At 54.6% G+C, this 13,752-nt stretch overlaps 1 protein-coding gene across 2 annotated transcripts in view; it reads right to left on the reverse strand.

Moving 5' to 3' along the window:
- Positions 1-13,752, reverse strand: part of LOC144727406 (numb-like protein) — a 41,711-nt gene that overhangs the window by 22,854 nt on the left and 5,105 nt on the right. The gene's annotated exons all lie outside the window — the stretch shown is intronic.

Here is a 13,752-nt window from a genome sequence, read left to right on the forward strand (position 1 = left end):
CCACCCCCACCACCAACATCACCCCCACCAACACCAACAACACCACTACCACCAACACCACCACCAACACCACCACCACCAACACCACCACCAACACCAACAACAACACCACCAACACCACCAACAACAACACCACCACCAACACCACCAACACCACCACCAACACCACCACCAACACCACCACCACCAACACCACCACCAACACCACCACCAACACCCCCACCACCAACACCACCACCGCTGCTATCAAACGCGAGTGACCGTTAACCGGGGCCCCTTGACCGGCAGCAGCAAAACAGCTCCAGGAAACCACAACTCCCTGTGCGCCTTGAGATAGCGCAGCGGATCGGTTTCACGCCAGGGGGGGGGCGCCCCCCTGCGCCCCCTTCTGGGTCCCCGTAAGCAGGACCCCATGGGGACCCACGGGGGTGCAGAGGGGACCACGCGAGCATCGGAGGCGAAGACACCGCGGATGAAACGGCACGTACGACTTGCAATGCAACGTGGAACTAATCGTAGCGGCGCAACGCGGCCGCATCTCCAGATGTTGAACACAAAGAGAGTTTGTTTTATAGACAGCAGAAGGCAGCCAGAGGCCTCTATGTGAGTCTGTGGGTCTCTATGTGGGGCTGTGGGTCTCCATGTGGGTCTTTGGGTCTCTATGTAGGTCTGTGGGCCTCCATGTGAGTCTGTGGATCTCTGTGTGGGTCTGTGGGTCTCTATGTGGGTCTGTGGGTCTCTATGTGAGTCTTTGGGTCTATATGTAGGTCTGTGGGCCTCCATGTGAGTCTGTGGATCTCTTTGTGAGTCTATGGGTCTCAATGTTAGTCTGGGTCTCCATGTGAGTCTTTGGATCTCTATGTGAATCTATGGGCCTCCATGTGAGTCTATGGATCTCTGTGTGAGTCTATATGTCTCTATGTGCCTACACGGCTTTCAATGTGAGCATAGGGTTACCTCGCTTTAAGCAGGCTCGGTTTGTGCGATTTCACGTACATGGACGTCCTGGTATCTGGATTTGAACAGGGGCAGGGAGTCTACAGCACAGGGGGATGGGGGGGGGGGGAGGAAGTTCCAGACTGTGGGGGCAGCAGAGGAGAATGAGAGATGCATGGAGGGGAGTAGAGTGAGATGAGAGGGGAGAGGCAGGAGAGTGCGTGGAGGGGAGTAGAGTGAGATGGGAGGTAGGAGAGTGCGTGGAGCAGAGCGAAGTGAGACCAGAGAGGGAAACGCGAGGCACGGCGCGAGACGTTGAGTGCGATACTGATTCCGGCACCGAATCGACGGGGAGCCATCGGAGCGACCCGGAGCGTTGCGGTGATGCGGTGTCGTTCTACGCGCGGGCGGAAGAGGAGTCTGGCACGGAGTCGTGCTGCCCCCCTGAACCGCAACGCCTCTCCACATCCCAACGGCCACGTCCCTGGCCGGCCACTCCCATCGGTCACTGACCGGGCAGTTGCCTTTTCTCCCCGCGCGCAACCACGGCCATTGCAAACTCTGTCATCGGCCGCGCGTTGGCCGATGATTTTTCTCAGAAATGAACGCGAGCTCAGATCAAACGAGCTGATGTCGTCTGCGGCTTGTTGAGTAATACAACGACGGCAACAACAATAATACATTAATCGCGATTAAGAAAACAAGAAACCGCGCGCTCGCGCACGCGTGGAAAATGAAAAAATCGAACGAAGCTCCCACGTGGTGGAGGACGTTGGGGCGAGCGACGTTCGCCGGAGACCCACGGAGCCCGGTGCGGTCGGCGCTACCAGCGACCTCGTCCCTCTCGTGCGGACGTTGCCCGCATCGCCGCAGCCGGCGCTCGTTTCGTGCCGAGCCGACCTAGAGGGTAGGCCCCCGCTCGAGGTTCGCCCAGTGGCCAACGGCGACGATCTGCCCCGGGTCGCGCGCCTGGAGTTGAACCGAGCTCCGTAGGGGGACCTGGCCGCGGGGAGTGTGGACCACGATGAAGCGGGGGACACGCGCGCGCGCTCACAAAGCGAGATGATTTAAATCTCTCCGTGTCCGTGTCGGGGGTACTCTCGTGCGCGTTTCCTCCTCTAACAATACAACTCGGGCTCCACGTGGGTCCTACATAAGTTGCGCATATGACATAATCGGTTCGCGCAGGGGTCGGCAACCGAAATAGCAAGAGCAGCCTTGTTTTTGTCTTCGGAATCGGTCAAACTAATCGTCAATATTTCAAGCGCCGCGTGATGAATACGAGACGGTCGTGGCCCTTGATAAACTCCCGTCAAACGAAGGGGCAGTCCTTAAAGAGCCGCCGCACGCGGCTCCAGAAGCCGCAGGCTGCCGTCCCCTGGCCGTTAGCGCCTCTCCACCGCGTCTCTTCCACTCGTAGCGTGAACCCCCCCCACCCCCCGCCACACACCTTGTGAGTGTAGGACTCCAGCTCTACCTGTTGAGGTTACCCCATTCCGCTTTGCCCCCCACCACGCAACACCGTCTCACCGTAACGCTGTAACCTTCCCCGGGCCTTTTTATTTTCTTCCAATAAAATACTTCTGGTAAAAAAAATAATAATAAAGCCAACAACCAATTAGCGTCGTTGCATTGAATGTTAATTAAAATCCCATACATTGTAACCGGTATTGGCCGAACAAATTTGCACCGCAAATTACAGAGCTGCCATTTCACATCGTAACATCATCGCCATCATCCTCACATCGTAACATCATCGCCATCATCCTCACATCGTAACATCATCGCCCCCGACCGCGACAAACTGGGCAGGACCCTCCTGAATATGGAGTCTTGAGACTCGTTAGGCTTTCCAGTAGCAAACAAGCGAAATAAAAAAAATATGCCGTGGTGGCGAGATGTTAACTACCTCGCCTGGTATGCAGGAGGTCATGAGTTCGATCCCGACCCTGACGCCTGCTGTATATTTGGAGTTTGCATGTTCTCCCCGTGGTCGCGTAGATTTTCGTCCGGGTCCTCCGGATTTTCCCTCCACATTTAGAAATGTACGTTTCTAGAGTATTTGGCTGCTATACATTTACACTTCGTTGAGCTATCATTTGTGGCCAGGTGGCTTCTGAACAATAACTACACAGCTCAATGAGCCTTAACCTGGTCAAATGAGTTTAATAACCTTTGTTAACTCCACCGTGGTGGGTTTAATTTCTCTGCGGTGTAAGTGCCGAGGGGATGAGCGTAGAGGATGGATTTATCGCGGACGCACGCAGGATTACAGGGACACACGCGATCCACATCGCACCTGACGCACACGGAACTTGGGAGTGTTGACACAGGCAACACGAGACCTCACAACGGAACATTACACTTGAATACTTGGAACACGAGACATGGAACATGGGGACATGACATTGATAGATGGGGAAGCAGCCCAGCAGACACGGGTTTACAGGACCCCCATGGCTTGGGACATAGGACGAGAGGCAGCTAATGGGGAGCATGGGGGGGAGCATGGGAGGGGCAGGGGGGGAGGGGCACTTTACGAGTGGAATCAGACAGCACGCTAGAACACAGCAGACAAGGGGAAGACACCGGGATTTGTTTTTTTGGCAGAACGCTCAAAACATTCACTGGGCCGGTGTCAGAGCGCTAGGAGGAAGGGGGAGGGAGCGAGAGGGGCGGGGAGAGAGACGGGAGGGAGAGGGCGAGGGGGAGAGTGGGGAGTGAGAGGGGGAGGGAGAGAGAAGGAGGGAGAGAGAGGGACATCTTTTGTGCGGTGAAAATAAAGTGACATCTTTCGTTTGTAACCCCTGGAAGTCACGTGGCAGCGCTGGATAAATCCACAGTGGCGGCCGTGACCTGGCGATCATCGGAGCCTCGTGGGGAGGAGGAAGGTCACTCCCAAGGGCACGGGGCGGCCTCTTCAAAATCGACATCGTCAAGACCCTTGCAGCAGCATCATCATCACCATCACTTTTATATGACTCGTATGATGATGATAATAATCATCATACTGATCTTTACGACTGGTATTACCATCATCATCACGGATGCTGCAGCATTAACTTCATTCGTTATCATCACCACCATCTTCATCATCATGAATGACCACCACCACAGTTATTAGTATGGTTGGCTACGTACGGTGCGAAAAAAGTTCAAGATACATTATCATCACCACCATCAACACCAAGATCATAACCATCGTCAACACCACCACCATCATCATCACCACCATCACCATCATCACCACCATCATCACCACCATCATCATCATCACCACCATCACCATCATCATCACCACCATCATCACCACCATCATCACCACCATCACCATCATCACCACCATCATCACCACCATCATCACCACCATCATCACCAACATCACCACCATCACCATCATCACCACCATCATCACCACCATCATCACCATCATCACCACCATCACCATCATCACCACCATCATCACCACCATCACCATCATCACCACCATCATCACCACCATCATCACCATCATCACCACCATCACCATCATCACCACCATCACCACCATCACCATCATCACCACCATCGTCACCACCATCATCACCACCATCACCATCATCACCAGAATCATCACCACCATCACCACCATCACCACCATCACCACCATCACCATCATCGTTTCTCACTGCGGGCTCCACAGTCCTCCGCCCCGTGCATGCGAGCGCGTGACGCTGCTCCCCATCACCGCTCCATGCGAGCTCTCATTCGGCCGCGTTCGCGATTTGTGGCGCGGAGTGAAGAGCGCTCGCGTCGCGGGAGAGCGATTAGCGGCTGCCCGGCACGGCAGTCCGGCGAGTTTGCCAATTGAACCCCGAATTGGATAAACGTTCTGGTGATAACTTGATTTGGCGCTTTCGTGACTGCAGGGATTACTCTTTGGCTCTTTCGGTAAAGTCACGTAGAAGGGAAATAATAAAATAATAATAATAATAATACATTATTTTTATTTCAAGTCACGTAGAAGGGACATAATAAAATAATAATAGTCAGTAATGTTTTATTTTTATTATTTCCCTTCTACGTGACTTTACCGAAAGAACCAAGAGGAGAAAATAATAAATTAAATAATAGCATGCGACGTTTCGATTGCAACACAACGATGATTGCTTGTGTTGCAATCGAAACGTCGTATGCTATTATTTAATTTATTATTTTCTCTTTCTATGCTGCTTCTGCGTTCTCAGTGAGTGGTGCACAAGCAGAATTAACAACAAACCTCCCCACTCTCGACAATAACACTGTGGGCTTAAAGGTAAGAAAAAAACGTGTTCGTAGGCAACGTTTCAGGCTTCGTAATTTTGGGGTTCTTTACAGCCACGGTGGTTCGGAGCAGTGGCGCAGCGGTTAGCGGACTTGCACCTATCAACCTGGCGACCCCGAGTTCAATTTTTTTTGCCCCTGGCCACGGCGTTACCCCAGGGCAGAGGTCGCAAACGGGTTTTGATTCCTTACCCGTAACCGTACCCGGCCGCACCAGGGTCGCAAACGGCTACCCGTACCCGTACCCGACCGGGTACGGATAGCCGGGTATCGGGTAGGGTACGGGTATCGGGTACCCGGTTGCGACCTCTGCCCCAGGGTGCACCGCACGCCGCCTCCGTTTCACCAATAACCGCACTGACCGGCGCGGTGAAGTATGACCAAAGACCGTCGACTGCACGCGGAGGCTCTCATCCGGCTGCAGGTGGATTGACAAATTTGGGCTGAAACGATTCCTTGGAAAACGCCACCTTGATTGGCTCGGTTCAGCATTTCTCAAATTCCATCCCCTCCTGTGTTTTATTGGCGGTCTGGCAGCCTCCTTTAGATTTTGCCCACGACGCAATGACGGCTACATTCGCATTCTATAAACGAGTCTATTTCTTTTATTTTGCCAGGTAAGGCCCACCAAGCTACTTAGCCCTTTTGTCAGAAGCGACCTGGTCATCTCAAAGGACAGCTCAACGTCGGTGGCTTTATCGTCGTGTGGAAATGTGCAGCAGCCAAATACTTTAAACGCGTGACGTTAATACTAAATGTGGAGGGAAAACAAACGGAGGACCTGGAGGAAATTACGCGCGACCACGGGGAAATAGTCACCACAAACTCCAAATATACAGGCGTCAGGATCAGGATCGAACCCACGGCCTCCTGTATACCAGGCGAGGTAATTAACATCTCATAGCCACCGCGGTGCCACTACCTCCGATTGGCTTGGGAGGTACCATGTGTGTGTGTTTATACCTGTGCATGGGACTAGTCATCAGGGGTTCCCCCTCCCCCACTCACCACCCTGGAGAACACCGCACGTACGAGGAGGACAAGGGAACATCGCGGGGAAGCTCGCAGACGAGTCGGTAGCTTAGTAAAATAGGGGGGGGGCGAGTGTTTAATGCCGCTGATTTTTTAAAATGTCAAAATGCCTTCAACTCAGCCTGACAGATACGGGTTGATTGCTGCTGCAAAACTCACATGGCTCCAGGACATAACCCACCCCCCTCCACTCCCCCCCCCCGATCGCCCCCTCCACTCCCCCCGTGAAACCCTGACCCCCCCCCCCCCCACACGTCACCCCATCGTTGTACACCCCCATATCTTGAAACCACTCCGTTAGCAAAGGTCGTCATCATCATCACCACCAACCATGATCAATCCACTGCTGGATGAAGGACCCCCCCCCCCCCCACCACCTCCCCTCACCCCCAGGCCGTCTCCATCTCTCGCATGTCTGCGACGTAAACAACCCGGGCTGGTTTCATCCGTGGCTCCATCTCCGCGGTGGAGGCGCCCTTAGGGCGGAGCGTTCTCTGCCCTGGGCTGCCACTCCGCCATCAGCGTGGGCCGACCGCTGAGAGCAACACCGAGTGACGAGCAGCGAGGGTGGGTAGCAGCAGTAGTAGTGGGGGGGATGATTCTACTACTACTGATAATAGTAGTAGCCAAGGCCGTAGTGATAATATATATTGGGGGGGACACATCCCCCAAACCAATATTCAAATATGCTCAAAATGTCACCCCCAATATATTGCTATAAAATAGATTTCTGTTTATATGATTGTGGTTATGGTTGTACTTTATTAATCCCTAATCTCTGCCGTTACATACAATGAAACAGGAAAAGGTAAAAAAACAGAGCAATGTAATACAATACACTATTAGACATTATTGTAAAAAATAAATAAAAAGTCCATCCTGTGTGTTAGTGAATTTTTTTACATTTTAGGCAGCAAATGGCAGGAAATTCGTTTCAAATTGAGATTTTTTTTTTCTGGGGGGGGGGGGGGGAGACCCCAAGACCCCCTGGAAGATTTGGTCCCAACGGCCTCGATAGTAGCGATGATCGTTATTTACTTGATACAGCGAGCGTGCTGTGACGGTTCCACGTGAAGACGGAGGCTTGTGTTGCTTCCGAAACGTCGTGATTGTTATTTTATTTTACTTTTATTAATTTTAATTTTTTACCTACGTGACTTTACCAAAAAAACCCAAGAATGTGATCGTTACAGTTTCTTTTTAATCGTGTGAAAGCTGCGCGCGTGTTTGCAGACTGTGCCCTGTGCGTGAGAACGAGACAGCGATTGCGAGCGAGTGAGAGGGGGAAGGGAGGAAGGGGGAGAGACGAAAGAGACAATGGAGATACTGGAGAGAGAAGGGGAGATATAGAAGCTGGTCATGGGATAGATACGGATTAAAGTGAGATTAGAGTTGGAGAGAGGAAAATATGCAGCAACTGAACGAGATAGAGAGAAATGGTGAGGTTGAGTTAGAGAGTGGAGAGGTAAGGGAGAGGGGAGACGCAGTGATACTGTACTAATGTTTTCTGCATTTTACATGTCAAACCATCCACCGCCCGGCAACATTACAATTGAATGGGGGAAAGGGGAGGGCGGAGGAAGAGGAGGCAGATCCATAACCACCCAGCCAGCAACATCCAAAATAGTCACCCAGTCACTCCACCATCCAGAAGCCATCCAAGCATCCCCTCACCCACCCACCCACCCAGTACCTCACCCCACTCACCTACCCAGGAGCTCACCCACCCACCTACCCAGTACCTCACCCACCCATCTACCCCGTACCTCACCCACCCAATAACTCACCCACCCACCCAATAACTCACCCACCCACCCAGTAACTCACCCCACTCACCTACCCAGTAGCTCACCCACCCACCTACCCAGTACCTCACCCACCCACCTACCCCGTACCTCACCCACCCATCTACCCAGTAACTCACCCCACCCACCTACCCAGGAGCTCAGCCACCCACCTACTCAATAACTCACCTACCTACCCAATAACTCACCCACTCACCTACCCAGTCAGGATTATCCAGAACATCCACCATCCAGCCACACAGTAACCCACCCACCCAACCTGTAACCCATGCGGCTAAAACCATCCACAACATTCACAACTCCCACCCCACCAAGCCACTCAGCCACCAAGTCACCCACCCACCCAGCCACCAATCTACCCAGCCAGCTGCCCACCCATCCAGTCACCCAGCAACATCTACAACATAGTCACCAACCCAGCAACCCATCCTGTCACCAGGCCAGAACCATCCAAATACAGGCTGAATACCAAATCACTCAGCCACCCAGCAACATCCACAACACCAACCCAGCCATCCACTTAGCCACCCACCCACCCAGCCACCCAGCCAAGCCACCCACCCAGCCACCCACCCAGCCACCCATCCACCCAGCCAAGCCACCCACCCAGCCACTCACCCACCCAGCCACCCACCCACCCAGCTACCCACCCAGCCACTCACCTAGCCAAGCCACCCATCCACCCACCCACCCAGCCACCCACCCAGCTACCCACCCAGCCACCCACCCAGCCACTCACCTAGCAAAGCCAACCATCCACCCACCCAGCCACCCACCCAGCCACCCACCCACCCAGCCACTCAGCCACTCACCCAGCCAAGCCACCCACCCAGCCAAGCCACCCACCCACCCAGTCATCCACCCACCCAGCCAACAGCCCATCCACCTACCCACCAACCCACCCACATATCCACAACACAGCCCCAGCCAGTCACTTAGCCACCCACCCCTCTCCGTGCAACACATCCACCACCGCGTTATCCAGGCTCCTCATCAATGCCGGGTGATCGACTCTGTGGTCGTGATGTAATAATTGACCCATTACACTGTCAGGCCCGATGAAAGGAGCCGACTGGCAACATCTGAAATGTGCGTGGGTGTCTGAGATGGGGATGGGGGTGGTGGTGGTGGGTGGAGATGGGCGGTAACGGGGGAGGACAGCGGTGATGTTGCGAGGATGAAAATCACGTAGGAGTGGAGGTGGTGGGAAGGGGTGGAGGAGTGGGGTATATTATACATTGCTGCGATGAATATTTGTTTTCGTTATCCAGGAAACCCACACTGAGTCACGGGGCTCCTGTTCAGGAGGATCGTGCTGAAATGTTTTATTTTCTATTTTTAAGACGTTTTCCGCCGATTAATGAGCTGTGTTGATTAGACACGTGGGCAGGAAATCGGAGCACCCGTGTGAAAACCCACGCCTTGCACGAGGGGGCAACGCTGTATCGCCGTACAGATGGAGACAGCTGGCGATAAGTCCACTTGCTGTACCCACCACCTCCTGGCTAGCCAGGTCACCTCTTCGCCGCCCACGGGAAGCGAGATTCACAACATCGTTGCGGTGATCCACCACCCCCTCGCTGCTGTCTCCACAGTGCTGGATGCTTACAGACAGCCACGTGCAGTATAGCTACCCCCACCGCCCGTCATGTCATCATCAGCAGTATCGGCCGTGGTCTACCCACTGCTGGATGAAAGCCTACCGATGCTGCCTCACCGACACTCGCATCCCTGCGCCGTCGCGATCCGTCTCGCCTCCTGCACGTGGACCGATCCCGTCGCTCCGTCTCCGCGGAGGTCGAGCTCTCGGATCGCCACAAGCGTCCCTTCAAGTGTCGGGCGCCACGGTGGCTAGGAGATGTTAACTACCTCGCCTGGTGTGCAGGAGGTCGTGGGTTCGATCCCGACCCTGACGCCTGCTGCTGCTGTATATTTGGAGTTTGCGTGTCTCTCTCTCTCATCATCATCATCACGGTGGCTAGGAGATGTTAACTACCTCGCCTGGTGTACAGGAGGTCGTGGGTTCGATCCCGACCCTGACGCCTGCTGCTGTATATTTGGAGTTTGCGTGTCTCTCTCTCTCATCATCATCACGGTGGTTAGGAGATGTTAACTACCTCGCCTGGTATACAGGAGGTCGTGGATTCCATCGCGACCCTGACGCCTGCTGCTGTATATTTGGAATTTGCGTGCCTCTCTCCCCGTGGTCGTGTGGATTTTTCTCCGGGTCCTTCGGTCCTTTCGGTTTTCCCTCCGCATTTAGAAACGTGCGTTTGGAGTATTTGGCTGCTGCTATAAGTGTCCACGTGATAAGCCACTTCTTCGTTGAGCTATCATTTGTGGCCAGGTCGCTTCTGGAAAAGAGCCGTATAGCTCAGTGGGCCTCACCTCGTAGAATAAAAATAGTTTATAGTTTTAAATAATTTATAGATGCACTCGGCAGCCGGCTGTCTTCGGAATGACATGCAGCTTGGAGCGGTTCACTCAGCCCATCAGCCCTCCGGGGTCGATAAAAATTCGTATAACTTTTTTTTTTCGGGAAGTCCAACAGAGACTCGCCCTCTCTGCCAGAGGAACATGGAATTTCCACCCCTGACTCAGGGCAGTAAACGGGAGATGACAACCAATGCCTCAACGCTCACTCGGACTTTGAATCTGTATCAGGTTGGGGAAGATCTGCAGGTCTGAATTAAAACGAAAAACCTGATAAACCAGCAAATAATCAAGGCAGTATTGTTACCGTCATTCAGATTAAAATGTTAGTATAAATACAGAGTGCTACTTAATAACTGCGAGCGTATTTATTTTTTTCCTGGGGCTCCATCGTTCGTGAGTTGTGCTCCCTGTAGTACAAATGTCCCCACTTAACCCCCCCCCCCACCGCCTGCTCCCAACTCCAGGCCTGGCTGCGAGCGGCCTGCTGATTACGGGACTCGTGGGGCAGCACATCAAAGCGTTCTATTTTTCTTTACTCCACCTCCGCAGGCGACCGTCCTCGGCTTTTTTCGGGCCAGGCAAGCGAGCGGGGGGGGGGGGCGGACTGAATCATGTGCGCGGCGGTGACGCGGCCGCTTTGACATCGGCGTGACGTTAATGACCTCGCGCGGCAAAGGGTGCGACCTTTACCGCTAAGGATTGGAGCATGGGTCACAATGCCCCTGGGCAGCCTTGGGATCGTGACCCCTGGGGTGGGGGTGAGGTTTAGGTGCGATGCAACCTTTGAATCAGAATATTTGGACTGGAGGAATCCGATGAGCTATGAAGCTCTTTTTCACAAATGTCCGCAACGGGTGGGGATAGCAAGCTGTACCAACATCCACCTGCTGTTGTTGTTACCCCCCCCCCGCACCCCACCTCCCCCCCACAACCGAAATATCTCCTCTCCCCACGCCCCTCGTGCATCTTCCACGCGCAATTGCACCGCCACCACCAGCACCACCACCAACGCCACACAAAGCACCGCGTGCCGGGGAGAATTGTTATGCACACCGTGACCCAGGCCTGGCACCCGTCCGTGTTTACGAGCGCTGAGAGAAGGACAGGGGCGTGGTGACGGTAGATAGGACAGGAAAAACGGAACGATCGATAGTCAGATGGATAGACGGATGGATGGAGATGGAGGGGGATAGACTGACAGACAGGCTGTAGCAGGGGCAGGCTGCAGCAGGGGCAGGCTGCAGCAGGGGCAGGCTGCAGCAGGGGCAGGCTGCAGCAGGGGCAGGCTGCAGCAGGGGCAGGCTGCAGCAGGGGCAGGCTGCAGCAGGGGCAGGCTGCAGCAGGGGCAGGCTGCAGCAGGGGCAGGCTGTAGCGAGTGACCAGCAGGAAGGGAGCTCCCGGGTGTAAAGGTCGTCGTCCCCGTGTTTCGTCACCGCTGGATCATCATCGACCGCACGCGCTCCGAGCGTGCCGCACGCAGCGTTCCGTAAACACGCGGGGGGGGGGGGGCTCGACCTCGACTCGAGCCCTCCCCGTGCCCCCTCCCTCCCTCTCCATCACGCCCCCCACCATCTCTAAAGAGAGAGCACATGTTCTGTTCCGGCCGGGGCAGTTCCGACTCTTCTGGTGTCCCCTGAGGCTTTATTTTTGTCTCCGGTTTCAAATGTTCTGGCTTCACGCTCGACTCATGATGCGGGAAATGTGTGCAGTTACCTGGGCAGTGGGCGGAGCTACCTGGGCAGTGGGCGGAGCTACTTTGGCAGTGGGCTGAGCTACTTTGGCAGTGGGCGGAGCTACCTGGGCAGTGGGCGGAGCTACCTGGGCAGTGGGCGGAGCTACCTGGGCAGTGGGCGGAGCTACTTTGGCAGTGAGCGGAGCTACCTGGGCAGTGGGCAGAGCTACCCAAGCAGTAGGCGGAGTTACCTGGGCAGTGGTCGGGGTTCCCTGAGCAGTGGGCGGAGCTACCCGAGCAGCGGGCGGAGCTACCTGGGCAGTGGGCGGAGCTACCTGGGCAGTGGGCGGAGCTACCTGGGCAGTGGGCGGAGCTACCTGAGCAGTGGGCGGAGCTACCTGGACAGTGGGCGGAGGTACCTGAGCAGTGGGCGGAGCTACCTGAGCAGTGGGCGGAGCTACCTGAGCAGTGGGCGGAGCTACCTGAGCAGTGGGCGGAGCTACCTGGGCAGTGGGCGGAGCTACCTGGGCAGTGGGCGGAGCTACCTGAGCAGTGGGTGGAGCTACCTGGGCAGTGGGTGGAGCTACCTGGGCAGTGGGTGGGGTTGGCATGTATTTAAGGCTCGGTTCAAAGCAAGCCTGACACTCTGCGTTCAAACCGGTCCAGAGGTTTCCTTGCGTTGAACCCAATGCTGCCGAAATTGTGCACCCCCAGAACGGGTCACCGCGAGCGTGTCTCTCCGCTGTGTTGAATTCATTTCCTCAAGGAGCTCCCGGCACGTGGGGCGAAAAGTCGAGCACCGTACCGAACAGCACACGCCGTGGCACGACCAGAAAACACATTGGGGATCGGCTGTATGTACGTATGTTGAACTTCTTTCGCACCGTTCGTAGCCACCATGTGTCCTGGTTGAGCCTCCCAGAAATTCGGTGGCTTTACGACTCCCCCCCCCCCAAGTTGGTGGGAGGCGGCAATATCAGGCACTGCAGTTAGGCCGCTGCGATTGGTGAACTGCCATCCATACGACAACCACCGTTGCCTTACCCACAGTGTTACTTGTTTTATCGACCCTGGAGTAATGGTGAGTTAAGTCCCCCCCTCACCCCCCCCCCAACACCTCCCCGTAGCAGGGCTTGAACTCCTAACCTTCCGATTGTGCGCCGCTCGCTCTCACGCTGAGCAACCCGGCTGGCGGACAGCCAGACAGACACGGAGATAGACACACAGATAGAGAGATAGACACACAGATAGAGAGATAGACACGCAGATAGAGAGATAGACACACAGATAGAGAGATAGACACACATATAAAGAGATAGACACGCAGATAGAGAGATAGACACGCAGATAGAGAGATAGACACGCAGATAGAGAGATAGACACGCAGATAGAGAGATAAACACGCAGATAGAGAGAGAGACACACAGATAGAGAGAGAGACACACAGATAGAGAGATAGACACGCAGATAGAGAGATAGACACACATATAGAGAGATAGACACGCAGATAGAGAGAGATACACGCAGATAGAGAGAGAGACACACAGATAGAGAGAGAGAGAGACACAC

The sequence above is a fragment of the Lampetra planeri genome, chromosome 25 (genome assembly GCF_965212315.1).
Source record: "Lampetra planeri chromosome 25, kcLamPlan1.2.h2, whole genome shotgun sequence".
In the NCBI taxonomy this organism is placed as follows: Eukaryota; Metazoa; Chordata; class Hyperoartia; order Petromyzontiformes; family Petromyzontidae; genus Lampetra; species Lampetra planeri.